We start from the raw sequence: 19,583 nt of genomic DNA on the forward strand, positions 1-19,583 counted from the left end.
TTCTAATCTAGAATTTGCAAGCAGTTATGTTTAAGATTCAAATGTTCAATTCCAACTTGAAATGCGCCAACAAAAGTAAAATCGATTAAAGAATGCAAGCAAGAAAAAGATTTAGGGTCAACAAAAACAAACTTGCACGCTCGGAGGCCCTCCATGTCAAGTTTCGATTGATTTTCTTTAAGGCATTCAAGATTGAGTGTGAGTTTATTTTAAGCCCAAAAAAAGATTTGTGAAACTGGATTTCAAGCGCTCGCCCGGAGGCCCTCCACGTCAAGATTTTTTCAAATTTTAATGCCTAAATGAAGTGTTAGCGAGCCTAATGTGCATTCAAAGAATTTTTTAAGTTAAAAAACTAATAAAAACACAAGTAAGTGAAGTTTGATCTTTGTGGAGCACTTAACACCCTCTTAGGTGGACCCATCCCATAGATGGCACAAAGATTGCAACCAATGGTTAAATTGATGGGTGATTAAAGAGGGTGAGTCCAACTAAAAACTCACTTAGAGCGTCTTTATTTGGTTTTTATAACTTAGAAAGTTTCTAGAATGTAGATTCTTTTTATGCCTAAAAATTGAAGTGTGAGATATTGTATTGATTCATTGATCTTTTGCATTCAAGATTGAGTTTGTTTGTTTGTTTTAAGCATGCATTCCAAGAAAGGTTGATTTTAATCCATGAAATTCAAGATTATGTTTGAGAAACATTCATTCAAAGGAAAAATGTTTAAACATTCAAGTTCATTTTAGCAACATGCATTCAAAGACAAGTGTTTAAACATTCAAGTTCATTTTTCAAACACATTAAAACCATGTAAAGAGAACCTACAAAAAACATGATTAGTGGTTTCATATGTGCTCTAACCTGCAATAGCTACAAAAAGTCAATTTGATTAGTAACCCAAAAATCTCAAAATTTGAAGCTTAACTATGGGAAAAAAAAAATCAACTTTTTTTGTTCTTTTTTCTAGGCGTAAAAATGCTTAAAATAACCTCTACTCTATGAAACCACCAAAAGTTAAAATAAAATTTATACTCTTCTTTTTTTTTTTTTTTTTTTAAAGCTACAAAGTGCAGGAACAAAGATGTTAAAACAAAAATGCAACAAAGACAGGTGGAAATGATAGTTCATCAGGCGCAGACGCCAAACTACAGAGATGCTAATCTGTGGAGATGCTGATCTGCGGAGACGACAGAGAAAGAGGTGGCAATGACAGTTCAGGTTGGCAGTGGTGGAGATGACAGTTCAGGTTGGTGGCAGCAGAGACAATAGTTCAAGTTGGCGACAACGGAGATGACAGTTTGCAAGCGCAGATGCCAATCTGCAGAGACGACAATTGAGGTTGTAGAGATGACAGAATAGTTGGTGGAGACGATAGCTACAAGCGCAGATGCCAATCTGTAGAGACGTTGATCTGCGGAGATGACACTGCGCAAACAGAACCAAAATGTGTGAATTTTTTTAGAAATTTTTTTAAATTTTTTTTTTTGGATTTTTAGAGGGTATGTCTTCTTCTTAAGTGTGCCTTTCAACCTACAAAAACAAGAAAAACACCCTACAACCTACTCAAACAACAACAAGCATTAGAGGGTTAGTTTATAAAAGTAACATGTAGATTGAAATAGATAAATAAATGACCCATAGTGGGGTCCCACCGGGTGTGCCAAAATGTAGAACAAGATTAGTGTGCAAAGAATATTAACAATAAGAGAAACATTCAAAAACTAAAACTAAATTCACATATAAGCTTAGACAAAGAAAGCAAACAAGAAATGCAAACCTCAAAAGAGAAAACACTCGATGCTTCCTTGATTTTGTAGATGTGTCCTTTGATGTGGATGTATGCTCAATTACTTGCCCAATTGCTTCAATGGTGAAGATGGGTAGTGGCAAATTAGTAGCCTTGTGAGCTCTCAATTTGGCATTATAAGGTTAAGATTGATGACTTTGGTTCTCAAAATATTATGGTAACTTTAGCTCAAGGATTTTGATGAAATGGCTTGGGAGAGGATTCAATTTATAGGCAAGAGGCTTGAGGGATGGAGGGCTAAGATGCAAGGATGGAGAGATGGTTAAGGAGGGCTAAGATGCACTCAAAGGGGAGCACATGGATTGTGCTTGTTTAGCACCAATGGGAAGGTGACACTTGTCACAATGAGGATGAGTCTGAGAGGGTAGGGTAAGGGGTTGGTTAAAGGCATGATGAAGGAGATTGAGTATGGAAGAGGGGTGTAAGAGTTATGAGTGGGCTTGTAAGAGTCTTTTATGGTTTGTAAGAGCACTCATGGCTTGGTGGTTGGGATATTTTGGAGAGGGTACTTTGATTTGGTTTAGGAAAGTCTTAAACTTGTTTAGGGAATGTGACAACATTAGGGGGTGGATTATGCTTGGGTTTAGGATTAGATTAAGGATGTTAGAGATGTGAAAGTGGATGGCATTATTGAGGTTGGGTGAGTTAGTGGCTAAGCTAGGTTAGTATGGGTGGATGGGGTGGATTAGGCTAAATGGAGGATTAGGGATAGGTTAGGGGTTTTTAGATTTGAGGATTTTATTTATCAAATAGATTTATTTAATAAATGGAGATTTTGGAATTAGATAAGAGAAAAGGATTTAATTGATAAATGATAGGTTATTTGATTTATCAATTAGGACTATAGATGATTAATTAAATTAATCAGCTAGGGGATGGAAAAATGATTAATTAAATAGGAATTTAATTAATGATGCCTTTAGAGATAACTAAATAGGATTACTAAAGCGGTGTAATCAAATTTAGGTGTCTATAGTAACAATTTGGATAAAAGGAAGGGTTCAAACATACGAGAAGATAATCTATGCAGACAAGTTCATGGATCTCTCACATAACAACCTCTCAGGAAATATTCCTCTAGCATTGGGAGTCCTCCAATGTTTAATTTCTCTCAACTTCTCAAATAATCAGCTATGTGGATCAATTCCTAAATCCTTGGCAAACATGGCTCATTTAGAGTCTCTAGATCTTTCAGAAAACAAGTTGTCAGGAAAAATTCCTTTCGAATTTTCAAATCTAACCTTCCTCGAAGTATTGAATCTTTCAAACAACATGTTTTCAGGATTAATACCACAGGGAAAATAATTTACAACATTTGAGGCTTCCTCCTTTTTAGGAAACCCCAACCTTCATGGGTTTCCCCTTGAAAATATGACACTGGGTTATGGTTCAGGTTGTAGAGAGCATCAAGCAGAATGGAATAAGACTATAGTTGGTAGAAGCAAAGATATAATAGAGAGTTGATGGTGGGCTGGAGTTGGATTTGGTATTGTGATTGCAGTGTTGTGCTTCCATAGTAGTTATAAACTAGTATAGGAGTAGTTATGCATATAATTTCATACATCTGCACTGTAATTTTATTTTTATGCATGGTTAGAACACTAGCTATATTTTCTTAGTTTAGGAATTGAAGCATTATATAAAGAAGTATATACAATGTAAATTATATTGACAATTTTTTTGTAATAAAGCTTTATGTAATTGTTGCTTCACTCATGGTGTGAGAATGCTTATATCTATGTCATTTGATTTTTTTCCACATCTTGTTCAACACATATAATGCAATCTCATCTATGAAGCATATTAAAAGCTAAGGATTTGGAGTGACTCGTATACAATTCATTTTTTGTCATTTCATTATATGGTTTGAACAAGTGTGGAAAAAAATCAAATTTTTAGTATGTATTTTCTATTCACCAATCTATGTTAAACTAATCAACAAGGTCACTTTCCTAATACTTTATGAACTGGATGCTATTCACAAGGTTAGTTTCCTAATACTCACTATAGTACTTGCTATTCAGTTGAGATAGACACAGCTCATTAGTTTGTTTGTATTCTCTTTGTATTTTGTTAAAGAAGATAGTTGAATGCTATATGAACTAAAATTTTTGTGGTGTCAATAGGCTTGTGCATCTCTTGAGTGAAATTACTAGCCCTAGTGACATTTTTTGTTGTTCAAAAGCGGCATCATACTAGACTATTTGCAAACAACCATGTAGATAGGCATTCTATAGATAAACTTGGGAACATCTTGCCAAGTCTTTAGTACATAATAAAGCAACTGAATTTCATAAAAAATAAATTTGATAGTTGATTTGTTTAAATATTTCCCATCAAAAATTACTTAGTACATCTCATCTTTTTTCTGCACAGGAGCTTGCAGTTCTAAAGAATCTAATAGTGGAGAATTTGAAGAAGATATATTGTAGCAAAGGTATATTTGGTGTTCTTTTTAAAGTGAAAATGTGATTGGAAATTTTGTATATTGTCATATTTCACTTGTAGAAAGGTCAAATTGTAAATAGAGGTGAAGTTGTATGGATTTAAGTTTCTTCTTCATTATTTATAATGCTCTCAATTCTTGCTTTGTAGCTGTAAAAATACTTGTTTATTTTCACCTTTCCAGATACCCTTTACCAGGTTCTTCAAGATTCCAAAATATCTTGGGCTGACCCCACTCTAGCATGTCCTAACTCCTACTTGGTTCAGAGACCTAACTCCTTTTTATACGTGTCTTCCTCTTACTACTCCATCTGCAGGTTGCAAAAAAATCATCCTTCTTCCACCAACGAGTCATTCCATTCAAGAAAGACCATGTCTGATGATATCAACACACAAAAAAATAGGGAGACAAATGCTAGACTATGGTCTAACTTTAAAAATGATGGTGATGGAAAATTTTATTGTCCTTGCAAAATGTGTAAGGGCTTAAAGAATCGAAGAGATATAATCACAATAGCTGAACAACATTGTAGGAAACATGGTCACATTGAAGGGGGAAATGAGTATCGCCCATTTGTATGTATTTTAATAGTTTATAAATTACATAAGACATGTTTTGATGATGACATCATGGTCATATTTAATATAAGGTCTTTATTTTCATATAGGTCAACATCCCTGAGGTTCATGTTATGGACCATGGCAATTCAGAGAATGCAGATTTCCAAACAAGGGAACATGGAGGTGTGAATATTGAAGTAGAAGGTAATGATACCATGGACGAAGACCAGGAAGATGAAGATCATGATGATCAAAATGATGATGATGATGAAGATGATGATGATGATGTAGAGCTTGATGTACCTTTACCTAAGAAGGCACACTAGTCCCTATATGAAGGCTCCAAAACAACTCTTCTTGCCACTATATTGCTATTGGTGAACTTGAAGGTTATGAATGGTTTATCCAACGTAGCAATGACATGTATGTTAAGGTATGCCATCTTCTTTCATTATTTTACTCGTAGTTCCGTTACAATTAACATCGGGTTCATGTAGCAATTAATATTCTTTAAATTAAGAAATTATAATGTTGGTCATAGGTTGATAGGTGAGTGTTTGTTACCACCATCAAACATTCTACCTCACTTGTACTGAGAATTATATGCCATTATGAAAGATATTGGAATGGAGTTTCAAACAATACACGCATGTCTGAATGATCATATTATATATCATACACAACATGAATTTGCAACATAATGCCCTACTTGTCATATCAGTAGATATCAATCAGATCGATTAACAAAAAAGGTGCCTTGCAAGGTTATTCGAAATATTCCCATTATTCCACGTCTGCAATAATTATTCAAGTGCAATAGCTTGGCACAATTTATGGATTACCATGCACGCAATAGAGGTCAAGATGACATTATGCGAATGCCTATAGATGGTTTGGCATTTAAGAAAATAGAGGAAAAATGGTCACACTTTAAAGAAGAACCTCATAATCTCAAGCTTTCATTGGCAGCAGACAGTGTCAATCCTTATTGAGAGATGAGATCTACTTACTCGGTGTGGCCTATTTTTGTTATCAACAATAACATACCTCTTTGGTTGTCCATAAAGAGAGAGCACATAATGTTGACACTAATTGTTCTAGGTATTTTTTGATTGAGTGGTCATCTAAATTAATTTATTATTACTAATCCATCAAATGGTCAAAATAAGTATGTAATGTTTTTGCTCATTCAACTAGGTAAGTACCAAGTTAAAGATATCAACGTGTATATTGAACCCCTTATCAATGAGTTGGTGGTGTTATGAAATGGGGTTACTATGTATGACATTTGTAGACCAATAGTACAAAGACAATTTCAATTTCATGCAATGCTTGTATGGACAATACACAATGCCCCTGGGCTAACACATTTTTGTGGTATGTTCTCTTGTTGACACCTCTTTATTGGTATGTCAAAGTTAACACATTTAATCCAATTATAAATGATCTTGTAGGTCCTTAGACAAAGGGTAAATTTGCATGTCCAATTTGTGGTCCAAAGATGAAATCTTGTCATTCAAAAAGTTTAAGAAAGTAGGTGCTGATGAGAATAGACACTTCCTGCATAGAAATCGTAAGTACTAAATTATCGAAAAAAATATTTTCAATGGTCTAGAAGAGACTACATCAAAGCCACAAAGAATGAAACCTCACCTATGGAAGTTGGCATACAATAAAATAAATCGTCGAGGTAATGTCATTCCATTTGATGGTTTTTGTTTCAAATTTATATTTTGATATTGTGTTTTGTTTACCGATGATGTGATTGATGCTTGTGAAGGTCGTCAAGACATCAATGACCAACTTTCAAAAGGACTAAAAATTTATGCTATGCAATTTACTAGGTTGCCATACTACGAGCAAATCCCAATTGTGCATTTGTTCGATCCTATGCATATTGGAAAGAATGTAGCAGAGACATTATGGAAAATCCTGGATGGAAGGCATGACAAAGATCAAATTGTCAAAACTTGTAGTGACATTCAAGAATCCAACCATGCAATGAAAAATGGCATTTGATCAAATAACAATGGAGACTAGATTGATACAAGTGCCCTTAGTTGGTTATTGTCAGAGCAGCAGAGCAATGCTATAAAAGAAGTCATAAAAAAAAAATGATTTCCCATAGGATTTTTAGCAAACATAAACAATGTCATACCAAATAAAAGTGAATTTGGGCCAGGGTTGAAAACACACGATTGGCATACATTGATTAAGGTAATTCATGTTATTTTGTATTCACTATATATTTATATACTGCATGCAGTTTCAATTGCATTCTTTTATAAAATATTGACAAGATCATTTTACAAATATTGTAGTACATTCTACCTCTATCTCTCCCACACCACTTCACCAACAATGTCAAACAGGTTATATATGATCTTGGAAAATACATGAGGTGGTTGTCATCTAAAGAAATCAATAAAGAAGATATAAAATATTGTTGTAATATTGTATAGTTTTTTTTCTTAAGTTAAATTATTCTTTTACTATAACAACATAATTTATGACTATTTTAGTAACTATTCTAACATCACTTTATGACAAATCCTATTTTGGCAAAGATGGCAATACGTGGTGTTGTCTATTCCTTGGGAGATTGGATTGCATAGGTCTGTATCTCAACATCAACATGGAAAATGGTGTGAAATTGCACTTTCCTTAGTTGTGGTTGCATACCTACTACAATCTTTCATTTGAAAAATGAATAGAAATACCATATCTAGTAGCTTCTCTATGTTGTATTCATTTATCGGTAATGATTCAATGTCATGCCATTTGATGGTAGCTTCTAGAGTTTCATTTAGTTGTAAGGTGCGTCTTATCTTTTCAAGTTTCTATACTCCATTTGGTAGTTTGGTATTAATTGATGATGTCTGGGATCTTCTACCTTCACTATAGTATTCATCATCATCCAACTTGTTGTTTGGTATTTTCCATGTTATCCTCTATTTCCATTGTCTTCAGCATGGTTGTGTATTTTATCTATATAGTTCAAAGAATTTATGCGCCTAAGGTGGAAACCATTTAGAACTAATAGTTGGAGAGATCATGTTTCCCCCCGTAAAACTAGAAAAGGTCACGAGTTTAAGGTCAAGAAGGAAGAAGTCATAACATTTTGATTAGCAAAATATGCTTAAAATTACATATTTAGTTGATTCTTTAGTGAAGTTTCTTATTTCAATTCAATTTATTTTGGTTTTCAACCAAATTCCTAACTCCAATGTATATTGTATTTTAGTGCTACATTTTCATAGGGATCTAAGTAAAATGACAGTTGACTATTATTTATATTTCAGAATTTGTGTTGTGCCTTACTATGATCCTCTGATAAAAGAGGAGAAATCAATCTGAATTTGTTTCTCATGTCCCATGTTGGATTCTTCTTCTTGTGTAACTAACCACTTTTGATGTGGGTTATGAACTTTGATGCTAGTATGCTATTACACTGCCATTTATTATAGAGTAGATATAATAAGTATCTTTGAATATATTGTAAGGATCTCTAAACATGAGTAAAGAAATATTACATAACGTAGATTCAAACTCAATATTCATTATGCTTTCCACTCTGGAGAAAGAGGGGAACTTAATATACTCATAACACACCCCATCAGAATAGATCCATTGGATGGTTTTTGTTGGGGTTTGATTCTCTTGGTGTAGCGCTAAGCTAGGCTTCTAGGTGCTAGGATATTTACTTTTGTTGGTGGTTCTAGACCCATTGAATGCTATAGATAATTCTCTATCAAATTTTGGTTGAAGGATCTATGCTTGGGCTATCAATTCTTATGAAAATTTTTTCCTATTTTGTGGTGATAACATGGACTTTTATCAGTGTAGAAGTATGGTCTATAAATTCTTAGAGTCTCTAGTGCCTCTAAGATTTACGCCGTTGGGTGACTAATTCTTTGAAGTCCCTAATGTTTGGTGACATTGAGCTATACCTATGTGAGTTAATTTTTGGTTTTCCTTCCTCATCTTCATTTCACTTTTGTGAGTTTTTTTGCTTGAGGCCATTGGAAATTCCCTTTGCTAGTTCCTAAAATTGGATGGATCTAGTAAAATTTTGGGCTATTCTATGTTTGTATTCTAGTTGAAATAGAGATCTCTCCACTTCAATCATGGTTGATGAGAGGCCATAGGTGAAGCATTGAATATGAGGGTTTTCCATTTTTTTTGTAGAGATTGCATCTCTATAGGATACATGCCTAATGATTGCTATTTTGTGTTGGATAAGTGTTGTCACTTGATGGAGGGCTATGAAAAATGACCATTTGACAATTAGAGCTTCTGATTATATTTTAGATTTTCCTTTTGAGGACTTGTTTTCTAATGAAGAAGACTTTTTTTTTATTATATTGATGCTTCTCATGCTGTTGGTCTGAGCTAGACTTCTATCGCTTCCATTCTTGTCACAATTTTGGATGTTAGACCATATTTCAGGTGTGATGTCTGCTAGCCTTGTGCCTTATGTTGTTGAAGTTACTACTACCACTGTAATGTCCCACCAAGGGATCCAAAGAATTAACCTAAAGTTTAACTAATTTTGGTAGCATTTTTTTTTAAAAACATGAAAGTAAAACCATTCATAACATACTAGCGAAAGCAATAACAATATCCAACTGAAAGTAAACATAAACATACATACATAACTGGTTACATTCTTAAGGATCCCTTAACATTGAATCACATCTAAATTAACTATTATTAATGAATCCATCTAATACTACATCCACATAAAATAATAATGAAAAGTCCAATGTTCATACATTACATATCTGAATGCTCAATCATCCACTATATATGCCACAGGGTATGAAAGACTTAAAAGATTAAACATATGTTAAAATAAAGATACACCATCCTCATCAAATCCATGATACAAATGAAATGAAGTAAATGAAACCAATGTCATACATAATACATCAGCATAAAAGATATAAACATACATTATAAAAGATAACCATAAATCATCAAACATAATTAACTAAGTGCATAGTTCCTCCCAACCGTAAATAGCATCATTATACCATCGTGAGCCCTAGCCATCCCTCCATGCATAACATCCCAAGTCATCGAAGAGATCATCAGTATTATCATAGTAGGAATGTCACTCCTAAATCATACTACATCATATGCAAAAAAGAAATCTAACGTGCAAAATAAAGTATAAGATAACATCATCTAACATACGCAAAGCATCAATGTAAGGATACGTTTCCACCATCATAATTCATGAACAAAATGAAGATAGATTCCAACAAGAGAATGCATCAGCCACGGTATCTCAAACGGATCTCAAATGATAAGAGTGAAAAAACACTACCACCCGACTGCATGGAACCTAAATGGTCCACTCCCACCGCACTGAGGAGATAATCTCAAGTCCCAAATAGGTTAGCAAACCACATAACAAAAATATTCTCTAAGTCCAAGAATATTAAAAGTATACTAACTCAAAGGTTCCAATCACAAAATGAAATCTAATCCTAGAGGCACACAAAGACTTGTAGGGAACCTACTATGCAAGTAGGAAAGTGTCATCACAAAGATCATGCTAGAGTTACCCTAGTAGTCTCTCAATAGACACTGCCCCCCTAGTGATCCCTATGCGGCCACTAGTATCCTCTCTTATAGATGAGGCATACTACGGAATGCAAGGTCTCAACCAAACATTCTCTCTACTCCCATCCTAGTCTGTACTAGCACTCAAGGCATGGGCGAGAACATACAATTATCTTATTAGGTTCATTTAATCCCCATTTAGTGTAAATGTTTTCACTTATTAAAACAACTTACAATGAGTTATGCTGTAGCAACTTAGGGCTCTGGCCCCCATTGCAGGCCACTTCCCGACACTACAAGTAGATAACCTACCATAAGCTCATGGAATCATAATTCTCAAATCACCATAGTCCTAAACAAGAGACTGTAAAAATACCAAAAGATAATCCACAATAAAAGAATCAAATCTCCATGAGCAACTGAAAAGCATCCATTAACAATCATGACCACAATAGTTCTCTATTGGCAACTAAAGGTATCACTGATAATCACAATAACCATTGGTTCTCAACAAGCAACCAAAAAGTATCTCAAAGTAATACTGATTGAAGACTCCAAAATGGTTGAGTCAAAACATGTCACAACATGACATCATCAAGAAATAAATCAACAGTTCAGTCCCATCATGGCGACTAGAAAGTAATCCAAAGATAACTGATCGATGACTCAAAAATGGTTAGGTCAAGTGTCTCAGATACCTATAACTCAGTTTCACTCAAGAAGACTGATGAGCAATAACAATCAGCAAATACAAACATCTCATAGAGCATACCATCACATTACCATGGTTGGGTTTATAAAGAATCAAGATCAAAGAATATCATCATGACATCACAATCATAACCCCTGAGCCTCTGGTAGATGTCCTATAACTAGTCAACAAACTAGTCAACCCAAAAACCCCAAAACAAGTAGCATAGAGAAAACACAATGCAAGCACATGTTTTGGTTTGCTAAAATTACATAGTTGAATTAAGTGTGGAGGTTTCAGTTTCTGTTTGCAAGTATACTTCAAGTATATAAGATTTATCATTTGACCTGCAAGTCAACCCGTTTGTTCCCTCGATAGCATTATCTTTTTGTTATTTAAAATTACATTCTAAGAATAACTGAAGGATAAATATTTACTCATTAAACTAATCTTCATTTTCCCTTAATTAAAATTATTTTCTTCATTAATTAATCTTAATTAAATCAATTAATAACGAATATAGGTATGACTCTTTATCATTTTAAGAATACTTAATTAAAAATCAACTAAATATTACTAAAATTTAGGTCTCTTAATTTAATTGTTATGATAATTAAATCATCACTAATAACCATTTAAAATATCTAAAGTCATTATTCAAGTCATTAGAATAAGACTTATCAACTTCGATGTAAATACTTTACAACTTCGTTAAAAGAATCGATATTAGCATATCAATTAAAACTCTATTACATAACTTAATCATCAATTAATTAAATTACTATATTATTAGCTCAATGAATATTATTAAGCGAGAAGACTATTTTCTAAAATTGACTAAGGTAAGCGTTCGAATAACTTAAATATTTAAAATTATAATTAGATAATTCCTTAATGATTTGATTCTAACTTTATTATAACACATTATGAGTTCATTTCCATTAGACACTCCCCATTAAATTCGATCTCCACTTATTCATTGATTTGCAATAAGTCAATGTGCAATTCTACTGAATCCCATTATCATCGATAATAATAATTGAGTAACTTAAAACGTCAATCTATAATACATTGTAATAATTAAACTAAATTTAATTTAGTTAATTATTAAATTCTAAATATAAAGCTATTATATTATTATATAATTATTATAAATAAAATTATTAACAAAACTAGTAATAATGAGCAATAAAAAAATATTGTTAATAACCTTTTTAATAATATATATCCACAATTATAAAAACTTTTTAAAAAACTATCATTAAAACTTAATCAAATTTTAAACATATTAAGGGAGGGGCATTTAAAAAACTTAAGCGATTTAAAAATCACTGAGTGACTAATCATATAGGTCGTGCGATAGTTGAAAAGTACGTTGCGATGTTAATGTCACTGTTTAAGGCGACGGTGTCGTGCAATCTGGCCTCTGTCGCAGGGCCTACGACGGTAGTCGCAGTACCAGCAATAGCAGGTTGTGGCTACCGACAGGCTCATAATGAAGGGGACGGGGTGGGATAAACCCCCCCTCCCAAAATTTTTAAATATATTTTTATTAAACGCTTCAACATGTGTTTCGAAACTTTTTTTTTTATAACATTTTTCAAAACGTTTTTCCAAATCGCTTTTTTAAAAATGTTTTCATGTAAGCATTTTTTCAACTGCGATTTAACAAGCATCACTTTACTATATATATATGTATATATATAAATGTATACAGATTTGCAACATATAAGTGTGTGTGTATATATATATATATATATATATATATATATATAAAAACAAGAAGTGCTTTCAAATTTAAGAATTTCCTTTTTAAAATAATTGTCCTCTAAATTTATCCATTAATCCTATTAAATAGAATTGTCCATATGCATCTGAAAACCCTAGCCCCATTGATTTCTCAGGTCTAAGAATATAAAAATTTCTTATATAGAATTTATCTACCCATAACAAGAATGCATACAAACAAGATATTTTCAACACATGAAATCCTCAGAAAGCATTTAGAAGACACGAAGAAGATAGGAAGTGCAAGAAGCGAAATATCATAAGCCAAAATTACAAGTGTCTACCTAGACACTGATGCTAAACCCCTTCTCCTCAGAATCCATAGAGTAAGCTCCTTCCTTCTCCAATGTTCCTGGGTCATCCAAACATGCTCCAAATGCCTTCCAAATGCTCTCTCTAAGCTTCTAAGAGTGCCTAAATATAAAAAACTCTTAGGAAGCACCTAAAATGTCTCTAGAAAGAACTAGAAGGTGTTGAAAACTAAGTATGAGTCTTTTCCAACCTTCTAGATGAGTCATAAGGTTGTAGACACCATGTGCTTAATTTGTGCGCTAACTCTTGTGTTGTTGGCAACACGTGCATAATTAGAGTGCAAACTTCTATGTTGTCAACATGAAAACTCATGAGAGTTCGCATACTCCTATGTGAATGAATATTAAAATAATGCACATTAATTAATTTAATATTCACTTTACTCTTTTCAATTTAATTTATTAATTTTTTAAATCTCATACACTCACTTTACTAACTCCACTTGTTTTATCTTAATATATTTATATTTTAATCACATACACACATCATGCAATCTAGAATCTTTTAATAATTTTAATATCTTTCCACTTCTAAATTCATTTCCGAAACTTAATTGATAAGATATTTATTAACTTAAATAAATATTATCACATTCCAACTTTAAAATTATAACTTTTATCTTCAAATTCAATTATTTTATTTAATTAATTTCCTAATTGATTAAATAAAATAAATATTAAAATATCATATTAATTTTCTATTAAATTAAACCATTAATTAAATCTTTTAATTAGGCTTAATTAGTAGAAAATACACCAAAGACTCATAAAGATAAAATATGAAAACCCATCATAAAACAATCCATACAAAATCAGTTTAAAGGGTTAAAAATCACAAATTATGTCATCCGACACATTCGAAAGGTACTCAACTCAGATACTTGTCCTAATTTCAATTAGGACAAATGGCTTAAAGGGTCGGGATTTGGACTTGAGAATTTATCTCCCCTCTCTTACCATTGAGATAATGTGATAGGTTATGCTCCTCCTGGCAATTCAGGGAAGTCGATTCCCAGTACCTGCAACCTGCCTAATTAGCAGGTGACTACAAATCTCTTCCTTAACCACATTAGAAATGTCATAAAGAAAGAAAAAAAACACACACACCATACACATGCAAGTATGGGGTAACTATCCATGAGAAAACACACAGAATAAACCATCTATCTAATCATCATCAATAGCTGGAAATAATGTAATAAGCATCATGCATAGATGAAATCTAGAGTCTAAATAATCACATCATGTATCAACTAAATCTGTAACACAATATTTGATAGTCTCAAAAACAATGCTACTAACCATCAATCATAAAACTAGTCTAACAGAGTTTGACCATGATAACAAAAATGTGACCTAGGGGCAGGCACTACACCCACTTCTGTTTTGAACAAAATTCTACTGATAATGCTGACTCTTAAATAATCACTCTTGGGCCTTGTTAATAGGTTGTAGTGGGGTTTCCTTTGTTGCAATCCTAACAATAACATTGCTTAGACTTTTGTCCAAGTGCATAGGAAGAGGTTTTTTTGGTTGTGTTGAACTGCCCTATGTTTATGCTTTCATCCCTTGTTTGTGTAAAGATTAACAACCCCTTGTTTTGGCTATTATAGAATAACAACATATCAATATCATCCTTTCAGATTGAACAATACTAGACAAGTAATGATACTATCTTGAAAAATACAAGAAGCCAAGACTACAAAATACACTCGTTTGATGAAGCAAATAAAATCCTTCCAACAATAATTAGTCAGAACTATCAAAGTGAATTTTTAGGATTGTATAAACACAATTGGAAAATGGATCAAGAAGATTTCATGTCTTTCTCATGGAAACTTTGGTTATTATGTGTAAAATTGGCCTCATTCTTTTAAAAATTATTTTCATGTTATCTGTAAAATTTTTTTTATCATTTAAGTTTCTTGTTCTTGCAAGATGAACTACGAGATGCAGTGTTACTGGTGTTTGCAAATAAGTAGGATATTCCCAATGCAATGAATGCTACAGAGATCAGGATAAACTTGGGTTGCATTCTCTTAGGCAGTGACACTTGTGAGTATTACATTCTTTATAATTTTCAGTATTAAAAATTGTAGATACTAATCATCTATTATTCTGCACTATTTCTACTTTGCATATAGTTTATCATCACTCTAGTAAACGAGAAAAAAACTGGAATGTTAAGTGTTGCTTGTGAAACAACTTGTATCATGTCCTAAGGTATATACAAAGCATCTGTGATAGTTTGTTAGAAATAAATCCTTTTATTTTAGTTCGTATGGCCTTTGTTTTATTTTGCAGGTTTGAAAGATTATACTGGAATAGGGTTCAAGAATTTTTTATTACAAAATTGTCTTATTTCTTTATTGATACAGATAGATTGAGGAGGTAAAAATTTAGTTTTGATGCATACTCATATGTAGGATGCAAACTTATTTTGATGTGACATTATGTGTGTTCTCTTTCACATTTTACTATCAATTTTCTATCCAAATTAATGACCCAAAACTACTGAGAAAAATTGTGAAGGTCATAATTGCTATTAAAATCTTGTACTACCTTTTTATGTTTATTGTTTACCTATCTGTAACTCCACAATCGATATTGATAGTCTCTTGCCATCATCATGCAACTGAACTACTTTAGTTTTATTGATGTAGCTAAACTACGAGTTCCTTTTGTGTTCTTGACAAATCGTAAGCTTTCAACTTTTGTGAAGCCATTACAGATGCAAATGAACAACTAGTGAGGTGTCAATTTTAAGACAATTTTTTGTTTCTATAATGTATAGTTCAATTGCTATAAATGTTTCATCTAGATTGTTAATTGATAGATTGTTAACTTTTCATGTCATTTTCTACTTTGGTTGGGTAGTTCTCCTTGCATTTGTAAATTGTAAATCTTGCTATAGTCTTTAGCCTAATGAAAGTTTGGTATTACATCCAGGGCGATAACATAGTTGACTTAAAACTTTGCATTAAAAAAAACATCAAGGGATAATATTTGAATTGTGGATATTTGTAAATTATGTTGGTTTTAGACATAGTTATAGTTATAGTTATATATGGACTCTTATGATGATGTGATTGGGACTGTAAGTTTTTTTTGCTACGTTTATTTGTTTGAAAAATAGATGAAATTATTGGCTTCCATTCCTGATAAATAATTCTTTCCTAATTTTATTCTTCCGTGCAGGAACCAAAATTTAGACACCCTGTGCCAATTATTGCAAAGGCTTTGCTCTCATAGGAGCCTTTTAAACTGCAAAAAAATTTGAGTTGTAAGGCATAATTTCTTGGTGGAGACTTAGGATATCATGCGCATTTCTTCCTCCTTCCCATTGTTTTGTATGAAATAAATCATGTGACAAATGAAACAATGGTGTGGAGGTAGAAATGTGCATCATACCTTGACTCTCATGCACCAAGCAATTATGCTTTAGAATAAAGTTTTGTACAATTTAGAAGGCTCTTATGAGAGCAAAGCTTTTACAATAACTAGAATAGCTCGTCAAAATTTCTACATATCTTGGTATCAATTTTGACACATGCAAATAAGAATTGGTATTTTGGTTACAATTTCAACACCAAATTGGTCGACTTTGACGTTGCTTGTATGACACCGGCATAGAAAAGTAAGGTGTTTTCATCACAATTTTGATGCCAAATTGGTGTAGGTTTACGTCAAAATTTTGACCAGTGGCACCCGCAAATGAGGAAATAACAGTTTAGCTTGGACTAGGGAAATCAACAAAATTCGTGTCAGTAAGTCCCCCTTTATGAAGTCAAAATTTTGACACAGAATATATGTGGTGAAAAACTGACCAAAAAAGATTGACAGCAAGCTTGGTCGCCTTATGACCTACTCTTGTCAAAATTTTGACCTTTTCGCATCAAAATTTAGGCCTAAATTTACTAGTGTGTGAAGATTGGATTTGAGAGGACTAATGATAACAACATTTTGTACTTGAAGATAGAGAAAGGAAAAGGTATTTTACTATCTAAATTTTTTTCTTATGATATCATATTTCGAGCTCAAGATACTTCATGTAAGGCTTTTGCAAATGAAATGAAGAAATAATTTGAAATATATATGTTTGGAGAGATCAAGTTCTTAGTGGGTTTGCAAGTACATAAGATGAAATATGGTATATACATCACTTAGTAAAAGTATGTAAAGGAGATATAAAAAACTTTTAGATTGGAGAATTCCAAGCCAGTAAGCACATATATGGTGATAGGACATAAATTGTCAAAGAATAATGATTTAGCTAAGGTGAATCAAACATTGTACAAGTCTATGATTGGAAAATTACAATATGTAGTACATAAAAGATCTAATATTGCATTATCTATTGGGAAAGTTGCAATATTCTCTGCTAATCCCAGGGAGAATCATTTGATTGTTGTTAAGCGAATAATGAGATAACTGAAAGGCATAGAATACTATGGTCTATACTATAAGAAAAATGAGAAATTTGAATTGAGAGCCTACACTGATGTTGATTGGGCTAGAAATATTGATGATAGAAAGAGCACTAGTTGAGGAGCATTTTTCTTAGGAAAAAAGTTGGTTACATGGACTAGCAAGAAACAAAATTGCATATCTCAATCTACTACTACTACAACTGAATATGTTGTTGTTGCAATAAATTGTACAAACATTGTATGGATCAAACAACTACTCAAAGGTATGAAGGAAAATCACTAAATCTATGATACTTTATTGTGATAATACAAGTGCTATAAATATATCAAAGAATCCTATGATTCATACAAATACTAAGCACATTGCAATCAAGTGTCATTATATGAGAGAGTTAGCTTAAGATAAAAAGGTGAAGATGGAATATGTTAACACAAAAGAGCAAATAGCTGATATCTTCACAAAAGCATTACCTAAGGAGGCTGATGAGTATCTAAGAAATAACTTAGGGGAAATATCCCTATCCAATGTTATTTAAGAGGCATAAGGAGTCCCTACATCAAACAAGATGATTGACACATGTTACACATTGATTTGTGGATATTACTTTAAGAGCTACCTACAACAATCAAAGAGCTATAACTAGAAATCAATCACAAGCTAGGTGAGAAAGGGAGAAACTGAAAATATTCATATTTGTATATTAAGATGACAAGTCTTTGGCATTTTTGTCAATGAGGGAGAAAGGAAAAGGGGGAAATCTAAGGGAGAAAGACAAAGAAAAGAAGAAATCCAACAATCTAGGAAGGGAGAAATACAAAAAAGAAGAAACATGGAATATCTACTCAGAGGGAGATAGTTCTAAGGGAGATATAAGTAGTGATCAAGAGGGAGTCATAAGGATGAGTTGATTGTCCATTGATCATAATAGAATTTTTTAGCCTATACAAAAGATGAAAGTTGCCGATAGAGGGAGAGACTTAAATAGAAGGAATTATTATCTTTTTAGCATTATTGTTGGTTATACTAATTAAGTTTTGTTTGCCATTAATTCCAAAGAGGGAGATTGTTGAAAAAATATTGATACAAGTATGAGAATATGTTTCAACCATTATTTTGTCATTGATGTCAAACCTGCTACTTGTTGGTAAGACAATTGCTTAGATGATTTGAGTACTATCATTTGTTTAATAGATGAAGAGGATATGATCAAATGAGGTAACAATAACACCTATAAGAAAGTTTAAGTTATGATATGAAAAAGGAGTACAAAGATCAATTAAGACAGTGATATTATAGTTCATTGATTATCTACTTAAGGTTGCAAAGGATGGATACATTGAATAAGTTTAGAAGGATAAGTAAAACAAATTATGTCTACTAAGCTTAACAGTTTTCATAGTACATGTCAAGAAAATTTAGTGTAAGCCGAGTAGAAAATTAGTTGGAGCTGAGAAAAGTCAAATTCTAGTGTATGTCAAGTGATACATTGTTAGCCAAGTAAAGTTTATTTGATTCCAAGCACTAGTAAACTTTATTTTGTGTCGAGTGATTTGATAGTAAATGCTGAGCAACAAAGTTTGTGTCTAGCATAAAAAAAAAGTTAATGTTGATTGTCAACATTATGTGAAAGATCATGAATTTGATGAATTTGAGCTAAAAAGTTTAATTTCTTGGATTGTGTGAACCATGTGGAAGATACAATTGATGAGCTGGTGGCACATTATTCAAGATGAATCATTTTGAGGAAAAATCAAAGAGGATTGAAGGAGAAGTTTCTAGAAGGGAATAAAATGAAAAGATGGGTAGATTCATTGAATCCTACCTAATCCTACCTAACCATAAAATGGATGATAGAGAATGAATAACAAAATATCTAAATTTTATATTTATAGAGATGGCTAGTTAGAAGAAAAAATTGTCATGTGTGAGAACTTAAGGAAGACAAGGAGTCTAGGGTATTGCTTCATTCAGTGACCTA

At 32.5% G+C, this 19,583-nt stretch overlaps 1 pseudogene; it reads right to left on the bottom strand.

The window, feature by feature from the left end:
• Window positions 1-1,214: 1,214 nt before the first annotated feature.
• LOC149528731 (UDP-glycosyltransferase 73C4-like) overlaps window positions 1,215-19,583 on the bottom strand; it is a 47,594-nt pseudogene continuing 29,225 nt past the window's right edge.

Source organism: Cupressus sempervirens, chromosome 11, assembly GCF_028749045.1.
Source record: "Cupressus sempervirens isolate cs-2001-9-10 chromosome 11, ASM2874904v1, whole genome shotgun sequence".
In the NCBI taxonomy this organism is placed as follows: Eukaryota; Viridiplantae; Streptophyta; class Pinopsida; order Cupressales; family Cupressaceae; genus Cupressus; species Cupressus sempervirens.